Source organism: Triplophysa rosa, linkage group LG2 (genome assembly GCF_024868665.1).
Source record: "Triplophysa rosa linkage group LG2, Trosa_1v2, whole genome shotgun sequence".
NCBI classification, from domain to species: Eukaryota; Metazoa; Chordata; class Actinopteri; order Cypriniformes; family Nemacheilidae; genus Triplophysa; species Triplophysa rosa.
Genome location: NC_079891.1, coordinates 28375466 through 28397067, shown reverse-complemented (window position 1 = coordinate 28397067; position 21602 = coordinate 28375466). Strand labels below are relative to the sequence as shown.

At 39.8% G+C, this 21602-nt stretch overlaps 1 protein-coding gene across 2 annotated transcripts in view; it reads right to left on the bottom strand.

The window, feature by feature from the left end:
• tenm1 (teneurin transmembrane protein 1) overlaps positions 1–18714 on the bottom strand; it is a 147319-nt gene extending 128605 nt beyond the window's left edge. The window contains exon 1 of one of the 2 annotated variants that reach the window (XM_057352507.1): positions 18352–18714. The gene's annotated coding sequence lies outside the window, so the exon portion shown is untranslated. Of the gene's footprint in view, positions 1–17774; positions 17794–18351 lie in introns of those variants that run through there. The other variant, XM_057352516.1, reaches the window with a different exon arrangement.
• Positions 18715–21602: the final 2888 nt, after the last annotated feature.

Genomic DNA, 21602 nt, shown 5'->3' with positions numbered 1-21602 from the left:
GTAAATCCCCCTTGAATTAAGACCCGCCTTTACCTTCCTCACCATTAAAAAGACATGTTGTGTTATATTGTTATGTTATTCTGACAGACCTCCCTTTTCCTTATGAAGAGGAGAGACTTTCCTCTTAAGAGAAGGAGCCTGTGTTCCCATTAGGATTAGGGGTATGCCCTGAATCTATCACAAGATCTATCATTTAAACTTAGTTCACCCAAAAATGTAAATTCTTTTATCATTTACTCACCCTCAAGTTGTTTCAAACAACTTCAAACATATTTGGAAGAAGGTTTGTTATCAAATAGTTCTAGGGCACTACTGACTACTACAGTAGGAAAAAATCTACTATGCTAGTCAATGGTGACCCAGAACTGTGTAGTTTCCCACATTCTTTAGAATGTCTTCTGTTGTGTTCAAAAGAACAAAGAAATTTTGTTTTGAAACAACTTCAGAGTACATGATAAAAGAATTTACATTTTTCGGTGAACCATGCCTTTAAGCATATACAAACAGTGACTGAAGACCTGGGCAGCAGGTTTGTGCCAAAGAATAACAATTCACCTTAAACAAACCATTTTGATGTACGCCTCACACAACGCTTGAAATATTGCATGTTACATAAAACGCTTTTATAGTACTTTTATGATGTGGCGCTAGACAGTCACTGGCATGGCTATATTCGTTGGCTGTACAGAAAAGAACAACTTTCTGATTCTGTAAATGATCTGTCTATATATATGAAAATGACATTAAGTAAATAATCACAGAATTTTACATTTTTACCAATAAATCTATTAAAGGTACTCTCATGGTTTATACACACACACACCATCCACCTGCTGAGGCCAGAGGAGGCACATCTGTTTGTTTGGCTACTGTTAAAACACTGAGTGATCTAACGCTGAACCACATCCACATCAAACACACACTCATAGTGATGCATACACAAAATCACACTCGCACACACTGAGGTATATACACATAACCCCTGCTGGACTAATCCTGTACACATACAATTCAGAATTCATCACCAGCCAAATATCTGCGATCAGAACTAGGCCAAGGGATGATGTGTGAGCGTGTGTGTATCCGTTATAGTATATGCTAGCATCATTATTTTTGTATTACAATAAATAATTAGTGGGGGGGTGCACTTTCACTGTCTTTGGGTGCGTGTGTGTTTCTGAGTGTGTGTGGCAGTGGGACAGAGCAGAAAAAGAGAAAAATATGTCTCAAAGGTATGTCCATTTATATGTGTGTGTGTGTATTCAGGGGAGAACTTTAATGATGTTGTGTGACTCTCTTTCATTTCTGGTCAGAGGAAAACATGCGGCTCCGTTCGCCCCACAATCACCTTCAATCGCTGGACGTCTGTCTCGGATCATTCTGTCAGCAGTCACACATGAAAGAAGGTAACGTACTGTATGTCACACACACAATTCCCTGTTAGACAAACATGATTTCAGTTTTATAGAGAAACTGCTGAGAAACATGTGCACAAACACACACGCACATGGTGCTCAGGTTCAGATAGATGTAAAAAGAAACACATCTACAGAAGGGCTAAGAAAGAAAGGCATTGCAAGAAATGACATGACGTAGAGAGTGTGCGTGTGTGTTGATGTGAGTCATTCACACTGGAGACAGTCACACACTTTCTGATTACTGAGAGACTTAATTAGACTCTGTTCTTGTTGTCTGTCTCTCTGCGGACACAACGTAGCACTTCACTGCTGATAAGAAGCGTGAGGAGAAAATCCGTCTCTCTCCTTCTCTCTCTTCCTCTTCAGCACAAGAACTGAGAGTGTTTTCGCAGGTGTCGGGACTAATGACATGTAAACTGCTGCAATAATAAAAAGGCAATTTCCTTCATTGGCCCGCTGATAATGTTCAGGAGTAAATAACCGCAAAACATGCAAATCTCGTTTTCACCCGAGAACCGAGCGCGACGATCGAGCCAATCTGATACCACGCGATATGCAAATGGATCACGCAACCCAAGCTTAGAATTTTCCAATGCTCCAGACTAATGAGGTAACAATGCTTGATTTTGGCTTGTTTGCGATCGAATGGACTCGTATTTAAAAGGCAGGCGGGGACGCACACCTGTGGTCAGGGAGCCCTGGGAGGAAACTCCTGCCCCCTGGGACAGATGTTTGCTCATTATTTTTGAAAGTCACCGAGTTTTGATTTCCATCTTTACATTCTTCTCTCATCCAGCTGGTCGTTACGGCCGCAGAATGAGTTAACAACCCTCACAGGATACGAAAGCTAATGCGCTCTGATTGGTTAGAAAATAGAACAACCACACTCAGTTCTCATAAACTGGCACAGTAAAAAATAAACACACTATAAAAAATAAAACTGAATAATACATAATATGAAAATACAACTAGCATAATACATAACTCAATAAAAAGATTGAGGTGCCTGTGTATATAATAAATCAAAATGCCATATAATGATTTATTACAAAATGCCATTGTAATGAATTATAAATTCTCACAATACCATTATCATATTTAAGATTCCATTAAAAAGCAATAAAACTCATGATAATATTATTTAAAAAACTGTATGTTGATTAAGTGTTTTACTGCACTTTACTATTTTACAATCTAAAATATTTAAATATATCGTCGCTGTCAATCTGAAACCTCTGATGTCCAAGTTCACTGTTTTTCAAGAAATTGGAAAAAACACTGTACTTTTTAAATGATTAAATATTGCGTTGTGAATGTTGACATACACTTTTTAATATTGGTTAAATATTTGCAAAATCCAAAGACAAACATAAAGGGTGACTAATAATAATGATTTTTGGCCAAAAAATAAAAATCACAAAATAATACAAGGTTTCAGAAGGACAGCAGTGATATACAACTGATAATACAGCACCATGAACGCATACTAATAAGGGCTGGTCAAAATTTTAAATATATATATGTCTTGATATTTTTCAGCATTTTGACAATATTTGATATTCATTCTCATAATCTTTATTCAAATTTATATTTAACATATAAACATATTTTCTAAACTGAACAAGTACAGTACCAAATAGACACAAATATAACATAAAAAATGCGCAATATAGCACTACAAATTATTAAACGGTAGGGATGTAACGGTATCAACATTTCACGATACAATAGTACCTTGATATGAAGACTACGATACAATATTTATTGCATTTTGTGCAGGAAAAAAACAAACAAATGAAGACTTGGAAAAATGTGGCATAAGTGTTTATTAAACTATGACTGAACAAAGATCACATTTATTATTTTTAGATTAGGTCATTTTAAAGTGCAAAGAACAGTAATATAATAGCATAAAAATTAATAACATAAAAATTGAGAACATGAAAAAAAAAAAAAAAAAAAAGAAAAAAATATAAGTAAAATATAAACAAATAACAACCAGTCAGGTACTCGCCTCATTCACTGCTTCACTCACTGCTATTTTTTTTCTCCTCGTATCATCATGAAACTTTTCGGGGTGATGTAACAAATGGCTCTTCATATTAGTCGTATTCCCCGAATTGTACTTCACCGCAGTCTGGCAGTGTCTGCATATTGTTTTTTGTCTGTCCGTCACCTTTTCTCGTTTCTTGTTACGGGAAAACCGAAACGCTTCCACACATGCGATTTATAATTCGCTTTAGCTTCAACTAGAGGTGGGCGGAATGGCCAAAAATCTATTTCACGGAATGAGTAATTTTATTTCACGGTAACGATATATTTCATGAAACAATCTCCCATTATAATTCTATATTTTATACCTCATTTTTCTTAGATTGATTTAACTAATTTATTTATTACAGTTCATTTAAATGCTCACCATAGTTAAAATGTAGGTAAGTTATGAAAATGTACTAAAGATATCAAATTAAGTTCTGATAATCAGATGTATTATTTATTCATATTAATCTTATGGCTATATCATATGTATACAGTAGGAAGATAGACAACATATATAACAGTAAAGTATGAATATGCACAAACAATGAGAGTACAGTATATGACTAAACTGGTGTTCATGGGGTCTGTACTGTAGGTCTTTATCGCTCTTCACCCTCTATTAGATGAGCACTTTTAGTGCACTGCGACTCTCTGTCTTTAGGTTCGTTTATTCTCGGGCTTGTTTTTGCACTTCAAGTCTCTGGTGACTCCTCACGCGTCTCCCAAAACTGGAGGTAGAAGCGCGTCTCATCAAAGCGCTCGTGCACGCGCTCGCGAGCATCATCGCATTAACAGCTTTTCAAAACAACCTGACTTCTGAAATACGTGTTGAGAATGAGCTGTTTTAAATGCTGGCGCAGACCCCTGCACGAGCACTGCGGCTGAGAGAGAACGCGCCGGACTGGAGCGGATCACTAAACTACAGACTGAAAGAAGGTCAAAAGAATGTTTGATACGTTCATTTGTTACGGGTGGATTAATTCAGTAGTTTTTTTCAGAATAGCGCCTAATTTGCAGCGCGCCGAGTTAACCACTCCTACTTATTTACATTCCGCGGAATACACGGAATAGAAAAATCTCTTACGGTTGACATTTTATTCCGCGGTAACGGAATATTCCGTCATTCCGCCCAGCCCTAGCTTCAACAATTTGTAAATCCGTTTCTATGCCACTAGCGGCATCCGCCACTTTCGCTCAACTTGATCTGTAGCGGGCGGCAGCAGAGCGCAGAGGATGATGGGCACGCATGGGTTGATGGGAATTGTAGTTCCCGCTTCCCTCAACTCGCTCCATTCGGCTGAAAAAACTACACTCTACCTGGAAGATCTATCGTCATGCGACCACGATAGTATCGAAAAAAAATGCTATCGCGATACTTCGATATTTACAATACCGTTACATCCCTATTAAACGGTACTAAAAATATTTTTTTACTAAACCATTTTAATGCACAGTGGCACAAAGGAAAATCCATTAGCACTGATGCTTCACTCAATAAAATGGCAAATTCATTGTTTTGAATTGATTTAGTAAAAAGAGGAGTAAGAAAGAACTGATATATATAACATCCCTAAATCCCCAAATCTATCATTTTTAAATAGTTAGTGACAGATTTAAACAAAAGACTTTCATAAAAATAGCTACATCTATGCATTCTCATACTCAAAGTCATGACACAAAGAGCAGATGTGAAACCCACTGGTCTTTAGAGATCTTAATGACCAAATAAAAAGTACATTAATATTACTGCAATATTCACGATGTTAGTTCGTTTTATTTCGGCAACAAAAAATATTGAACATACCAAAAAAAGCCTAATTATAATGCATCAAGAATTCCCTCATAATGCATTACATGCACAAGCTTGAAGTCAAGTACTAAAGTTACTAGAAAGGCAAATATGCAAAGATCTTAAAATTAAATGGCTGATGATTTAATCAGACATGCTTATCTGAGTGAGTTTAAATACTGTTTAAGCTTTGACCCAGAGCACTATTCTCCGTTCCCTCTGTATTCAGCATCTCTCTGCAGTAAGCTCCTTTCCCTCGCATGAGCGAACACATGACACTGCCATAATCGACAACCATAACAGCCCAAAAACAGCAGAAAACAGTCGGCATGTGTGTGTGCGGTAAGAGACATTGACCTGTGACCCATATGCTTTGCCCTTACACTTTCCTCAGAGGGACCCGTTTCACTGGGAGCCTTCAAGACAATGGAGTGACTAAAGTCATACACACCTGACCCGTCATGATGAATATCAGCCCCAACACCACACACACACACACAATTCTCTCTAGGGTTTGGATTCTATCATTATCTCTCACCTTGTCACGGTCAACCTGAAACGCGTCTCCCTCTCCTTCTTTATCCTATACCTCTCTCTCTCTTTCACTCTGATTGTCTGTTCCTGCCATTTCTGTCCCAATGCCTTTTCATTTCTTTCTCAATTGTTCCTTCATTACTTGTTTTGAATTGACTCTCGCCAAGTCTAGAGAGGTGAGAATGGAGGAGCGCTGTGATAATGTGTTTGTCTTTGCTGACTAATTAAAGGACGGGGTCTCTCTCTCCCTCTTCTCTGCTTCATGTATTTCTCTGCAATTCATCCTTCAAAACTCCAGTCTCCTTCATGAGATGAGGAATTGGAGGTGACCGTTATGCTTGAGGATGGAGCGAGGAGAAAATGCAAGAAATAGAGAGACACTTTGGGTATGGCATTTATTCCAGCTATGAACTTGAAATTGTGCTCCGCGCTTCGAAATGCTCGATCAAACGCCCTAATGAAACCCCGCCCCAAAACGGCCCCCTTCGAAAATCCCAATGAAACGCACCTCTGAATCACTCTGACACAGAGCAGTGAATTTTTTAAACCGGGGTAAACAAAGCAACCGACTGTGGAGCGATTTTCCACGCTGAAACACAAAAAAAACAGCTCCTTGGCCCAGGGGATGTCGGCTTTTGTAAAACTTTCAATGCGTCAATAAAAAAAAGGTATCGAGGTCTCGGCGGCGTATGAAAGTCACTATCATTACCAGATGTCTCCATTTTACTGATCTCAGACCAGCGTTTATCCCCTTTGCCTGAGAAGCCGTTTCTCCCTCCCACGCATTCACTCTGACAGAACGAAGTGAGAGAATAAATTAACATTTCAGAGAGAGAGAGAAAGCGAGAGATAGGGAACAGAAACGATCAAGTTATTCTCAGGAGATTGGTTAAGACGAGCAAAAACAGTGGGGGGGGTTGCGTATACCTACGCAAACAAACAATCCGAACCACCAAATGTACAAACGACGTCGACACGAGAATACAAAGGTACAAAATTACGAGTCTTTAGCGGAGAAAGCAGAATACAGGTAGTGCATACCACCTACGGGTTCAAAGAGAAAAAATGCGATTCTGCACGCCCTCACGCACACACCTTCAACAGTAACCCGCTCTATTGTTTTGTTCAGTGTAAGATACCGAGAGCTGGACAATCTGTTACAAGGTAAAAGAAGAGAGAGACTTATGTTCTTCATGTCAGACCAGCTACCCGAATTGTGTTACTTACTAGCCATTAAGTAGAGATTTTTCTATCCAAAGTGACAGTACACTAATTGCAGGCACAATGCCTGTGGAGTATCCTGGGGATCGGTGTCTCGTTCAAGGGCTCGATAGTAATAGAGGAGCACAATGATTTCAGTAACCCTCCAGTTCATAGATCGCGCTCACCTGGGACTGAACCTCCATTCGCCACATTACCGGTGCAGATCGGTACCCACTAAGCTATCGCCACCCTGATCATGCTGGACCTGCATACTAATATCAGAAAGTCACAACCAGAGCACCTCCTCTGACCTCTGTATCTCAACGTGCTGGTGGACAGGAATAAATAAACTCAACAGCAGCTGAGTCCGTTTATCTGAACGCGACAGCATTCCGGCAAACTAATGGAATGTTTAGAATCCAGAGCCGTGGGGACGTTCCGATTCAAATTCCGAATGCGTTTATTAATTCCGCTCATAAATGAAGTTCCCCTCCTCGCGGCGTATCGCAAATGAGATCCCTTTCCATAATTTGTCTTTGTTGAGTTTCACAGTTCCGCATTGATCTAAAAGGCCCCGCGATGAAAGTCGGTGACAGAGGCGTGAGGATGAGGGACCTAATATTTCTAATTCATAAATGGCCACAAGAAACGTTCCAGTCTGACACCTTGAACGTTTTCAAATGTTTGAACACAAGCTGCATTTGCCAGCGCCTTTAGCAAATGCCACGTTTCTTTACACATGCATTTCTATGATGGACTGGAAACCATCTACTACATCTACAAATCACAGGCTTAGACATTTTGCTCGAGAAGTATGGCAGTAAATGCTTTCATAAATTCAGCCGTTCATGTGTTACAGAGATGCCAGAGGCTTTTGAACGAGGACGGTTCAAGTTTAAGTCTTTAACCTCCTAAACATTTATAAGCCACGGGCACCCTTTAAATATTTGGGTACATTGGAGTAACTATTTTGTGCATTCACAGAAAGAAGTCTTCAGAGAACTGAATGTAACGTAGCCGAGTTTCCAATAATGACCCAACTGAATTAACATTGAATTCAGATCTAACTGCCAGCTCTCTCTTGCTTGATCTCAGGAGGTTTAAAAAATGCATCAATAACTACATCAGTATATGACGCAATCTAGTCGTGCTTTGTGTCATTTTTTGAAATGAAATCTAGTTTTCATCCCGATTTCCCAGTTTCTGTCCCAGTGGAAATACTGTGGGAAGCATTCTCGCTGTAAAATAATAGGAATAAACACATTTAAAACAAAACGCTAACAAACGCCATCTCTCTTTAAAAAGAAAAATGTTTAGATTTGTAAAGCTGTTATTTCACCAATTTCATTACATTATCACAGCTAAAAAGCGCACACACTCAGGTCAGAGGAAATTCTGTGAAGGCGAGCTCCTGCGGCACGCACATGCACACACTTCATTAGCACCTAGGACAGTAGCAAAACACACAACCCGTGGTGAAGACCGGAGACATGGCACAGCTGGAGCCGACTCGAGCTCAACAAGGCACGGCAACACAACACGCCAGATAATTCCGCTGGAGAGAGAAACGAAGGAGGTTTAGGCGAAACATCCAAATAGAAGGTCTCTCCAAGACACTCCAAATTCACGCACCGCCTCCTCAACCTTCATCTCTTGGAGATCTCCAGATGAACGGGCACGCACACGAGGAGCTCATGCAGAGTACCGTCAGCGCACTCCAGCACGAGAGAAACTGACCCATCGTCTACTCTAAAACCTCTTCAGTCTGATCGCCTCTTAATACTAAATAAACACTTCTTCACAGTGACTCACCGTGACCCCCACGTGCTTCTTTTCATTCCGGGCACACATCCGTAATAATCTCTAGAACAACAAAAACACTTAGCGTCAGGCATGCTAATGGCTGTGGCAAAAATTCATAGGCTAATAGAATTTCACGACGTGATATTTCAATGCTGCGTCATCCCTCCAACATAATCATGCTAGATGAAGACAAAAAGAGCCGCGTTTCATTAAATATGCAGCAGAATGTGAAAATATATATCTATTAAATAATATTAAATTTAAATGAGCAGCTTTATGAGATCACTAATAATATCAACTGAACAATGTTTCAGTGAGATGGTTTTACAGAGAAGAATCTAGATTTTTCCTTTTTTCGCTGGTGACCCGTCTGATTCAGCGTGGTGAGATGACTTCAGGGTTTTTCCTGCATAGAGAAATTGGAGGCAGCCGCCTCCGTCAAATGTCGTGCCGCCTCAGGCTCTCGCCAAAATTATGTTGTGAGTGAGTCTTCACAAGAAATGCTGCATGCATTTATCAGACTCTCATTTGTAACTGCAGTTGCGACATTATGCCACTGTGGAGGCGCTGTTTCGTTATCAGCACAATGAGGCGCTAAAAAGTGTTGCAGAACAAGAGCCAGCCTGTGTTTTTCACGGCATGCAAGTCCGTTTAATTTCTTGAAATTTATTCAATTAACATGACGCACATCATTGTAATGTCTTTAGCTGTGCAGTTGGATCGTTGAATCAGCGTATACTGTACACAGCGAGTTCGCCAGTATGAACGCGCATTGCGTTCAGAACGACTCGCACACGAATGACTCATTTGAACCGATTCATTTAAACTATTGAACTTTTCAGTCACTAGCGAATACAGTATAAGAGATCATTGAATCATTTAAAATGAACCACAGAGAATGCAAGATGTGAATGAGCTTTGCTCATTTAGTAAAACTGGATAATTCAGTTGGCTATTGTGGGCTGAAAAGTTAGTTGAAAATGATAAAAAAGCTTTATTTGATAAAAAAAACTTTTCTGTTTGGTTGAATAAAAGTAATGTTTTATATAACTTAACAATTGTCATTTTTATCTCATTTTATTAGAACTTTTAATATGTCAAACTCGAAGTCACTTTGGTTAAGCCACTTAAAGGTACGGTAGGCCTACGTGTGTGTGTACAAGATCAGGATGGCACCACCTCCGCCTCATTTTGAGCCAGGAAAAACCCTGGACTTGTTGAATTATTCAGCTCTTTGTGTTTTCTCAGTTTGATCGCTGTGACATAGCTACTGATGTCATTGTCACAGAAACCCAGCGTGTCACTTCGTGATGTCACGTAAACTCAAAGTGACCCAGTAGAGAAGTGCTCATTTAAAACAGGGATTTTGCATTAGGCATACATTAGTAATGAACTGCTTTTAAAATTTGTGCTGAAAAAACAAAAATTCTTATTAAATTTAGTTTCTAACCATTGCATTGGGAGAACTGACTTTCGCTCGGGGAAACTGACCAAATGAAATGAGAAAAACTATAATAAAATATTTCCTCCAGAATATATATTTTTATATATTTATAAAAAATATATGTCCAGAAGGCTTTATTTCTGGTAGGGCAACGTTAACAGAATCTGTGTCAGGGGCATCAGAGGGAAAATAACAGCCCTGAAATCGGATCAGCTCTACAGGGCTTTGGATCTCACACACAAATCAGTCATAGATAAATGGCTTGAGGACGCTGGGTAAGCAGTTACAGGTGATTAGGTGAGGGTTTTACAGGCCTAAGGTTTTTTATACGCACACATACACACAATTACCCCTAATCATTCCACAACAGGTGGCCGGTTTGAGTCTGGCCTAGAGGTGAGCCGTTCAAGTGCCCTTATTACAGGTTAACAAAGCACCTGCAGTGTCACGGATGAGAGCCTGACAGGCACTGTTTTAAGGCTGTCTCACTGCTAGCAAACTCTTACCCGAATGCCTAATCATCTCAACGCACTAAAACCCAATCATACTTAAATTACAGCTTGGATCAAGAACTTCAGATTGGAGAACTGCGCGCACTGTGACAAAAATCTGTCCATGTGCTTGATTAATCACTCGATGGGCTTTATTAATGTAGGCAGAGAGCTTTTTAAAGATTTGCATCATCAAAGACGGGTAGATTCATAATCACAGTGCAATTAATTACTGCAATATCACTTTATGCTGGGGCCACACCAAAAGATAATCGGGCCGATTTCTCCCCTTCCGACAGTCCTAGGTAAAGTCCTGATGATCTTAAACGGCTCTAAAGATTATCTTATCAGATTTCCCTGTGGTGTGATGTGTGTTAAGAGTGAATGAACCTAATCGGAAGAACATCGGCGCCGCCCCGATCGCGAATCTTAAATATTCAACATGTTGAATATTTACGATCAGAAATCCTGATGTGTGGGGGAAACCCAGAGGACAAACGCACAAGAACTCTGTTGATTGTCACGTGGCACAAAACAATACCCTTTTAGAAAGCCAGCTGACAGAAGTATAACAACCGTAGTTATCACTTCAACAAACCCTTTTGTTATTCTGTCAATTTTCTGTCAAAAGCATAACAAACACTATCATCGCAATTACGAATAATTTCAATAAAAACCAGGATATGTGCAAGTGACGGTAGTCCCGAGTGTGAGGATGCTTTAAGGTGGAACAGAAAAAAATAGGTCCAGTGGAGCCAGTATACTCTTTCGGGTGATAATGTCAGCAGCTATTTTTTACAAAACTCTATTAATATTCTTTTTTAATTGCTGTGAAGACATAAATACAACAATATTTGAGTTGCAATAAAATTATATCTAGTGCTGTGCCACCATAAATGCTTTAGACGACGCAATTTCTCAACGATGAATAATATTTTTTAAATTACATAAAAGGTTATATGTACACATTTTTTATATCGAACACATATATAATAAACAAAGCTTACAGTGAAATAATAAATAACTTATTCTGAAATCTCGAGAGAATTTGCGAGATTTCCTGTTTTCACAGTCAAGACTCTGTTTGAAAATCTGTTGGTGTGCTTTCTTTGTCACATCACGGCGCACACCACACATTATAGGAGCAAAATGATTAAATCTAGGATTTTTTCTCCACATGTTTGTGGTCTCTCCCGTTTAAAACTCTTTTAAGATTTAAAAAAATATTTTGGTGAGGCCCCAGCACTTGTGTCACCCGCCACTTCTCTCTATGATTCCTGTCACCTTTCCACTGTTCTCTCAAAAACAAATGGCAAAAAAACAATCTGGACTGACATCCTAGGTTGCACATTCACACACCAGCGGGGATCCATGCTCTGGAAAGTTACCGTGTCAAAGTTACATTCGATTTTGTGCCCTTGAGCAAGACACTCGACCTCAGGTTGCTCCTGAAATTAGCGCACTGTTTGTTGCTTTGGATGAAAGTGTCTGCTAAATGACAGGCAACCCACCCTGGCACCCTGCTGTATGATGTTTCATACCTTGCAAATGAGACTGCTGATTAGAATAAGAATATATTCTGAAAAGTCTAATCAGTATGTTAATTACTCTAAACCTGCAATGTGACGTGTCATTAAATCAATCCGTACGGCCGTATCTGCCGGGCACTGTTATGGGTCCTCAAGCTGGACAATGCGTCTTTTTCCTCCATTGTGTGCAAATGCAGCATAACCTTTTTAAAATGGATGGAAATGTGTGGCCTGACCTACAGAGTGAGGGAAGTCTTTTCAGATTTTGTCAACTTGTAATGCGTTTTCTGTTCTTTTAAAATGTGTGATTTAGCACAGGTTGATAGAAAGGTATATGTTGCTGATTCCAAAGGTAAAATTTAGTTATCAAAAACAAAGCAAACACAGAAAAGGTTAAACCAATATAAGAACAATTTTACAGTCTGCTGTGACATATGCTAAATATTATTCACACGTAATATGTTTGTGCTGGTGGATTGCGCTGCTGAGACAGAGATTATTTGCTTTCTATCACTTATAATAAAATGTGTTGCAGGTTTTCATGCATGTCAAATATCTAAGAGCGAAAATCTAAAAACATGAATATAATCATTCAACTGACTGTAGCCGCTCGGTCAATCTGGTCATCGCTGAAACATGTTCCACATGCTCAATCTCGTTCACATTATTATACCGGAGGAAGACAATGAGAGTGATGAGAGTCTGTCCTTCTCAAACACACATACAGTATCTGAGACTTAATGAGTGTTCCTCAGAAACCCATTTATTACACATTTCTAGAACTTATTTTTAGAGCAAGACAATTCCTATAATGAATTAGTCTCAGTGAACAAGAACTGTAATGTTCTTTAAAAAAATAGTAAATGTTCTAGACTTTAATGGAAGAAACTAGGGCCGTATTTTCACTGCACGATCATCATGGTCCAATCATTTGCAATATATAATATAATATCGCGATACAAAAACATCTTTAATTGTGTTTATTTTGTTTTCTATTTTTTGGCTAATGAATCACAAGTGTAGGGAGATTAACCAACTGAGTGAGTGCACCTCCGTTATGCCTAATCAGTAGTACTGCCCTAGCCAACTGCGTAAACGTCCGACAAACAAACAAACAGAAGGCAGGAGAGAGAGAGTGTGTGTTATTATGGCATCTGCAGAGTCAGATCGATCATATTAGGCAAATAAATAATAAAGAACCGTCCAATTCACAAGACCGCACACACAGCCTGTTTCATACTTGCGTCTCTGCCCCGCGTTGCACGTCTCGCGGACAAGCCGTTTAAACTCAATGCGCACACACAGCCTGTTTCGTAATGACGTTTATAGTACTTGAGTCCGGCTCCACGGGCATCTGGCAATATGGACGAGGCTTGGTGCAGGCGCGCACCCTGTGTCAACTCACACCTATCTCCGCGTTTCAAACAAATGTAAATTCTATCTAACTGTTTTGCTAATTTCACTTGGATGAAATTAAACATTCAGCACATTTTCTACTTGTTTTAAAAAATCCCACATAGGCCTACTTAAAAAATTATAAATCAGCCTATGTAACCTATGGACTATTTTAATAATTCACTAACACAATAGAAAATGTTATGGATTTAAGGGTTACAATGGGAGTTGTATTTGTTTTAATGGAAACTATAATAGTGTACACTGGTATTTGGATTCTATTGGTGTGATGTAATCTGGAAATTGGGAACCAACTGAACAACAGTAAGCCCTATTTGAATAATGCCCAAAACACAGTAAATGAATTTTGTAATGGTTTTAATGGAAACAATTAGAATTTCTGTAATGTTTTTTTGTTGTTTTCTTTCAGCAGGGTAACTATACCCATACTGTGCTCCACACAACAATATTGAGCTGAAGCTTGAATTAGAAAAGTTAAAATGGCAAATCAAATCGCAATCGCAATGTCTGTCAAAAATATCGCAATTAGATATTTTCCCCAAATCGCACAGCCCTACTCAAAACTGTGTTCCAATTCACAGGAAACCTACAGGGTTAACTACTGCCTATACACTGAGCAGAATCTGTAGAGTTCACAGCATTTTTCCCAAATCTTTTCCCATCTCACTCGAAGCCCTAGATGTGATTTTGTTAATTTAGAATTTGATTCACTATAACCCATTTTCATCATAACTGCATTGTAACAATTACATATCTGGCACACTTCACAAATGCAGCCTAGTAAAACAACTCCTGAGGTGAAGCAAGCTGAATAAAAAGATTGCTCCCTCAACCCCTTTTTACCACATTTAGTTCAGCCTTTATTTCATATATTACTAAGGTGGTGCACAGTGACTGATGGCTAAAATTCCCTGTCCACATCCTGACGTGATATATCATTGTGCACTTCCTCCTCATGCCGTCTGCAGTGACTTCGGACTGAGCATATACACTTCCTATAATTTGGAGTCTCACATAATATCACATCTGAAGGCCAAGTGTAGTAGGACTGCAATTACAGTTGCTCCAATATACAACTTGTAAAATATGCTGATTACAATGTTCAATTTAAGTAAACTAATATTTTATTAACAGCATGTCTTTTCACGCAACGGAGGACTGTTTCCAGACATGTCTATTGCATTAGAGAGTATACAAAAACGTTAATGTAAATTCTATTAAGTGAAATTTATGATGATGCCAATGTAAACAATCGACAATTATGCGGGGCATCAGGCAAGTAAAATGTAGCCTGTGATTAACAATACCGACCCATGCCAAGCTTTAAACTGCAATGAAGAATGAAGACAACAGAATAGGAAGCATTCTTTGTTCTCGAGTCCTATTATGATATCACAGCGTTTTCTGGAACCTCGGGGCTCTAGTACACGTGTATCAGTCTCTACCCAAGCCAAACTACAATACTGAGAACTATAATGAAGAATGAGATGAAAGGGTAAACAACAAAGAAGAAAAGGGAAAAAAGCACAAAGAACGAACTGAAAAATACGGTTGAGACAGAGAGGTGTAGGATGACTTAGCTCACTGTTACTAAATAGAGTGCGCAGGGTGGGTGAGGTTGGGGGGGTCAAGACTGCGAAAATTACTACCTTTCTTAGAAACACTACAATCTATCTGAATGGCATAAAAGCCGGGGGGCTTCCAAACTAAAGGGGGTAAGGGAGAGGAAGAACGAGAGAGTGAGGGAGAATAACACACAGTGGGGGTCTGATAAGAGGATAGGAGAAGAAGAATGGGGGAGAGAAATATAATTAACCAAGAGCTCTGGGACCCAGCATGCATCTGTATTAAAAGTAAAAGTGCTACTGTACCTACTGTGCTGCATTTCCACTAATATCAGCTGTAAATACTGTATCTCTGAATGCTGATGATTTAACACATTATTTTTCAAATATAATTCAGCGCCCAAAAAAACGTCCTAAAAGCCCTACAACATCTTCATTGCAGAGAAACTGATTTCACATAAAATCTTGATTTATTGTTCTACCTTTAAACAGTAATAGGAAACGTATAAGCATGCAGTTGCAGTTATTTCCTGTTAAAAAGACCCATTAGCATAATTATAGAAGAAAAATAATAACCTCAAACTCTGCAACGCTGCGCTGCGCTGAACATATTGCATTTTCTAACCTTAATAAAGCACAAATAACCTTGAAGTATTTATAAGTAGCAAAACAACACTGTGTCATTGCACGGCGATTGGTCCCCTGGTTATTGCTCATCGGCACTTAAAAACACAGAAGCATTAGCAAAAGACACTTTGCTAGTATAATTACTGCTGTGTGACTGGCAGATCTGGGTTGGGTAAATGCTGCTTAATCCCGTTTCCAGTGCAGTATTAATCCAGACATAAGGGAGTAGCGTTAACATGCTAATGTCAACGCTGAGGCCAGTTGACAACGGTGGCTAATCTGTAATGAGGTCCGATATATTCCCCCTTGTGACACCACAGCACCTGATAACCCTTGTGTGGGTTTCTGTTGGTCAGAGGGCAGGATAACGACATTTAATGCCATAATTATATAGTCGCAGCAATCAAAACAAACTGTTAGCTGATGCTTAAACAAACTGACCTAGCATATCCACAATGAACTGTAAGCGCGTTCATGTTGAAACGTAACATTGTTGAGATAACGGTTATTTTCCACTATAAATCAATTGATTGCTATTGCAACAAGTGCTTTTTTCTAAAAAGAAATACATAAGTAAAAAAGGAATGTCTGTTAATAAATGTTAAACATCGAACAATAGTACCCCATGGGCTGCACTAGCTGCAAGCTTTTGATGTATTAGCCTCCCAAGCCGGTGGAGCCTGTCAAAAAGCTAAGAACTCTCTGTATTCGCTCTCTCCCTCTCCGAGTGAGGTGTTAATGAAAGCTGAACGCAGTACTGTGGTGTTCGCTGAGAGCAGGCTGGAGCCCCTCCGGGTCTTTACCTCCATTGTTAGGAGAGGGTGAGGCATAGCATGGGGTTAATGCCAGCGTGGGCAGCCAAACCTCAACATTTCCGAGAAAGACGGAGAAAGACAAAAGCACTACGTTCAGGTCTAAATGAGAGTCATAAACACACATGCCGATAATCTAATGTTCTGTACTGGTGTTCTCAACTGTTCGCACATAATGAAGAAATCAGCACCGGTACAGAACGCAAGGCCTTCCAGCAAAAAAACGAAATGGTCTAGTCAACCTTTATTACATGTCTGTCGTAATGGAAATTCTAAAAAATACAGACAGCAACACAGCTTAATAAATATAGTCAGGGCAAAAAAATGGCACAAATAATTAGACAATTGTAAGACAAATGCCTTTTTGTGTAACGACTTCAGGCTGATTCAGTTACGGCAGACCAACCTATCAAACACAAACACACACACACCATGTATAGCGTACAAATACGTGTTCACAGTTGCCATTTAGCGATATCTATTTACAATTTATCATTGACAACTTGCGTTTATGTCCCCAGATTAGGTCTGTACTCTGTTCCTCACTCAAGGACAAAGGAGGACTGTGATTTTAGTAAACCAAACTTGTGATTGAACCTGCAACCTATGGCATTAAAAAAGCTTAATCACAGTGGTACCATCACCGAATTAAAAAAAATGATATGCATTAGTACACACACACACACACACACACACACGCACACGCACACACAGGCAAAACCTTAAAAAGTAATATTGAGGTTCATATGTCTAGAATTCTGAATTATTTATTTAGCATTGTAAAGTTTATAAATACTACAGTGAAGTGGAATTCTCTCTCACTGCCCAAATGCACAATGAAAATAAATAAAACGATGCATTTGCAGGTGACGCACATCCTATATCTTAACTATTTCTCGACCAACTTTCTATATGTTTCTATATGTCCAGCGGTTTCCCTCTAAGGGAAATAATGCACAGATGTGTCGCACATCGCTCACACACACCACTGACGGAGAAGCGGAGAACACGCGGCGGCATTATAGGCTACATTCGAGCGGCCGGTGGACACGTCCGCCCTCGTCGGTAAAGCCGAGGACATCCCGTTAAATGTAAATGTTTACCTGTTTAATTACCATGACATGCAGGTGACCCAGTCGCGGTCATTTTGTCCCCTCATATAGTCCGTGAAATCTCCTTACACACATTAGACGCCGCCTACTGTATTACCCAACATAACTCGTGTAAATATATCGCAAGTGTAAAGGTCGCGTCCAGTCAGTCAAGTTCGCAAGCCGCGGTAATTGGTGTCTTACGTCCAGTCGATACTGTCAAGAATGAGTTGCGCCCGGTAAAGGTGTGAAACCTCGTATCTAAATCCGAGAAAGTCTCGCGCTGGATGGACGGGGATTCGTTTAAAAACCTGTCTGTGTGCGGGGATGTCTGGTTTCACAGATGTGCTGCGCAGGAAGAAATTACCGAGCTCCTTTCTGCCGCATTATAACGGTTTCTCTGTATCTCGTCGTTATATTTAAGAATAAGCGAATATGTAAACCGTTCTTTGACAATTGACAGGGATGCCAAACCCGCAGCCATCCATTTAAGAGTATCCACGTCTGTATTCAGTGTATACAAGTAAACACCCCCAAATACATGCAGCTACTGAGAACGGGGGATGTTTACCGGGGCTCTGCCTCTTACCTTTCTCAACGCTGACCATGATTCAGTGGAAAATCCCGGGATTGCTGGTTTAATCTCTGGCGGATATGCGGAAAGAGTCGTTTTGTGAATTCCGGCACTGAATCCTTGTGTTTATCCTTCAGAGAGCAAACGGAGACACGGTGGCTCCGGTTAGGCGGCGGGAGCGCGGTGCTCGGTTACCGGGAAACGCGCAAGAGCGGATGCTGAGCGAAACGGGATGCGGCAGCTCGCATACACACGCGCATTCGCACGCGGAGTGAGCGTCGTATTCTGAACGGTTAAGATTCAAGTCTTCACGGATTTTTCACTGTCTGACACGTTCGGCATCACCGGGACGTACCATTCAGCGCTCGTGAGAAAGGGGGTGTGGCGGCGTGAGAAGGGAGCGGGAGGCGCGTGTCTGCCGGCGCGAGGGCCGATGCTGCGCGCAGAATCTCAGACCGACCAGAGCGCGCGTTGACGAAACGTCCACAGAGTGTGACTGATTTCCTAATAACACTGCTGCTGTCCCGGATAAACATTGCCAATAAATGTTTAGGAATATGTTTTGCGGCCTAGATAAACATTTCCAATTATATACACGTTATTGGAAATATACCCTGGTCGTAAAAACATGTTGCAGTTGTTGAGAGACATTTTTCGTGTGTTATGTTGTGTTTGGCCCGAATGTGTCTTCTAGTGCGTGTACAGAATTGTATACAGTATGTGTATAAGACTTATTTGAATTTGATGATGCAAGTGTGTGTGTGTGTGTGTGTGTGTGTGTGTGTGTGTGTGTGTGTGTGTGCGTGTGTGTGCGTGTGTGTGTGTGTGTGTGCGTGTGTGTGTTAGCATCGGCACATCAATATGAGACTTAATAGAAACAAATCTGTTTTGTTTGGCATCAATATGTATATCAATGACTCGAGATTGGAAGTGTATCTGTGATCAGCCAAGGTCAACGAAAGCCATTTTCCAATGTGTGCTATCTTCTCAAGGTTGTAAATGCATGAGTAAACACAATGAATCCAGCAGTAATGTATATCCCTCATTCCAGCATATGTTGCTGTACATTAATGTAGCAGAGCACACGTACATACACACCCATATACACCTATACAGTACATATGCACCTTGAAAACCATCCTAAACAGCCATACCCTTTGCTTCAGGTGAGTGTGTGATAAGAAAAGTGAGTGTTTTGAGCTCCAGAGTCCAGATGCACCATAAAATACCTACATTAGATAATGTCGAGCATGTCTGTAAAACCTGAACTCTTATATTGTGTGAGCGGGCGAGTCAAGGTACTCACTATATTACCGTCTATCTGCATGTCATGAGATTTTTTAAATGAGCACTTCGGGAACCTCTCAGAGCATTTCCTGTGATTTTCAGGTTGTTAAGCAGCGTGTGATGCCTTTTGCTTGCCTCTTATTTGTGACTGGGTGCCTCTGACCACTTTTGTGGAATCTGGAAGGTAATTTCATGCAGAGCAAGACATTTTATATACAAAGTAAGAAAGAGTGCTTAAACTTGGGTTTAATGCATTTAGCAGTGCATCAACTTGAGTATGTGTGTGCGCTTCAAAATGGCCCCTGAAGTGAAGGCGTGAGGTTGTGTTGTATGATTTTTTACAGCGTAGCTCACTGTGTCCCTTTGATGTGTATCAGTGTGTGTTTGTTTGGCAAAATGGCCATGTGGGAATAAGTTAACATTAGCATCTAAAAGAGTGAATCTGTGGCGGTCTGAACACTTAGATCCATTATTTATGACAGGAAAATAACAGATGATTAGACTTCAGACTGAAGATTAGAATGGTGCGTGTGTGTGCTAGTTTGCAACATGTTGGTCTCTTAATTTATTGTATGTATCTCCCAGCATGCACCTGTTCCTCTCTGATCTGTCAGTTGGGTTCTGTGGAGTGTTTATTTGTGCATACTGTTTTATTTATTTTTTGTTCCATTCCTTAGTCTAATGTGGGATGTGCATTAGCATCTCTGCAGTGGTCAGAACATTCCAAAGCCATTTTGGATTTGTGCAGAATCAACAGATACTGTTTGTTCACAGGGATACAAATCCACGAGAGGGGGAAAAGGGTAAAGTCACAGCATAAGTTTATGAAGTATGTTTTGAACACTGACTGTAAATTGAATTGAAAATTCTCTCATAATCATCCCGGACATGACTTGCTATTTTTAATAACAATATCTTAATAACAATTTATTAGAAAAGTAATCCAAGTAATCCACTAAATAAGATCAAAATATGAATTGTTTTACTAACCCACTGAAGTCATTAAAATTACTTTCATGACTGCTGTATGATTTTTCTAGAGCTTCAGCAAGTTGGGACCTACTGTATATAAAAATAAAGTGACAGATGATTTTATGTAATGAAAAAAATGAAACATGAGTATATTACGAGAAATTTTCATTTTTGGTTAAACTATTCCTTTTAAAGATAAAATTAAAAAAATGTTACAAACAATTTAGATGAAAAGGTAAGCAGTTTCATCTTTGCATATATATAACTGCATACTACCATGTTGTATACTGTGCACACCGACCACCAGCAAATTCCTCGTGCTTTTTTACCTGGTTTACTGTGGAAAGAAAAAGTTATTTGTATTGCTGTTCTAGAAGAATCTAAGAAATTATTTTGAAAAGGCCTCTTCCTCAAGGCTCAATGCTGTTGGTAACGTGCAGAGACAATGGTCACTAAGTAATTTTGCCATGATCTGCGTAGTGATTAATTGCCAAAAGTCAAGAGGGTGTTTTCACACTTAGTTCGTTTGAGCACTCCAAACGACTTCGGAGCAGTTCATCGTGTATATGTGAAAAGTCCAAGTGATCTCAGACCCCCCTAAAAGGCCCCAAAAGCGAACCGTACTCAGACCTCCTCTGGAGGTGGTCCGAGTACGGTTCGTTTGTGGGTCCTTTTGTGGTTTGATTTCTTTGTGACATGTGAAAGCAGTGAAGTCTCAGTCCGCTTTGTGTTTCGTTTTGAAGTGTACCTGGAGACTTGCTGTACCTGCAGCTGTGTGCTTTGTAATGCAAGCAAAACGAAAGTAAAAACAGACTACATTTGTTAACGTACCAAATGTACATATTCACCCAAGTCAGCATACAAATGTGATGTTTATATTCTACCACATGTTCTTGATTAGAAAATCAAGCATATTTACATGTTCAGGCTAAAGTCGGCTCGCTCGTTTGTTCATCCGTCCATGCGTCCGTCCGTAAATAATAAAACCGGAGAAACACTGCATGTGC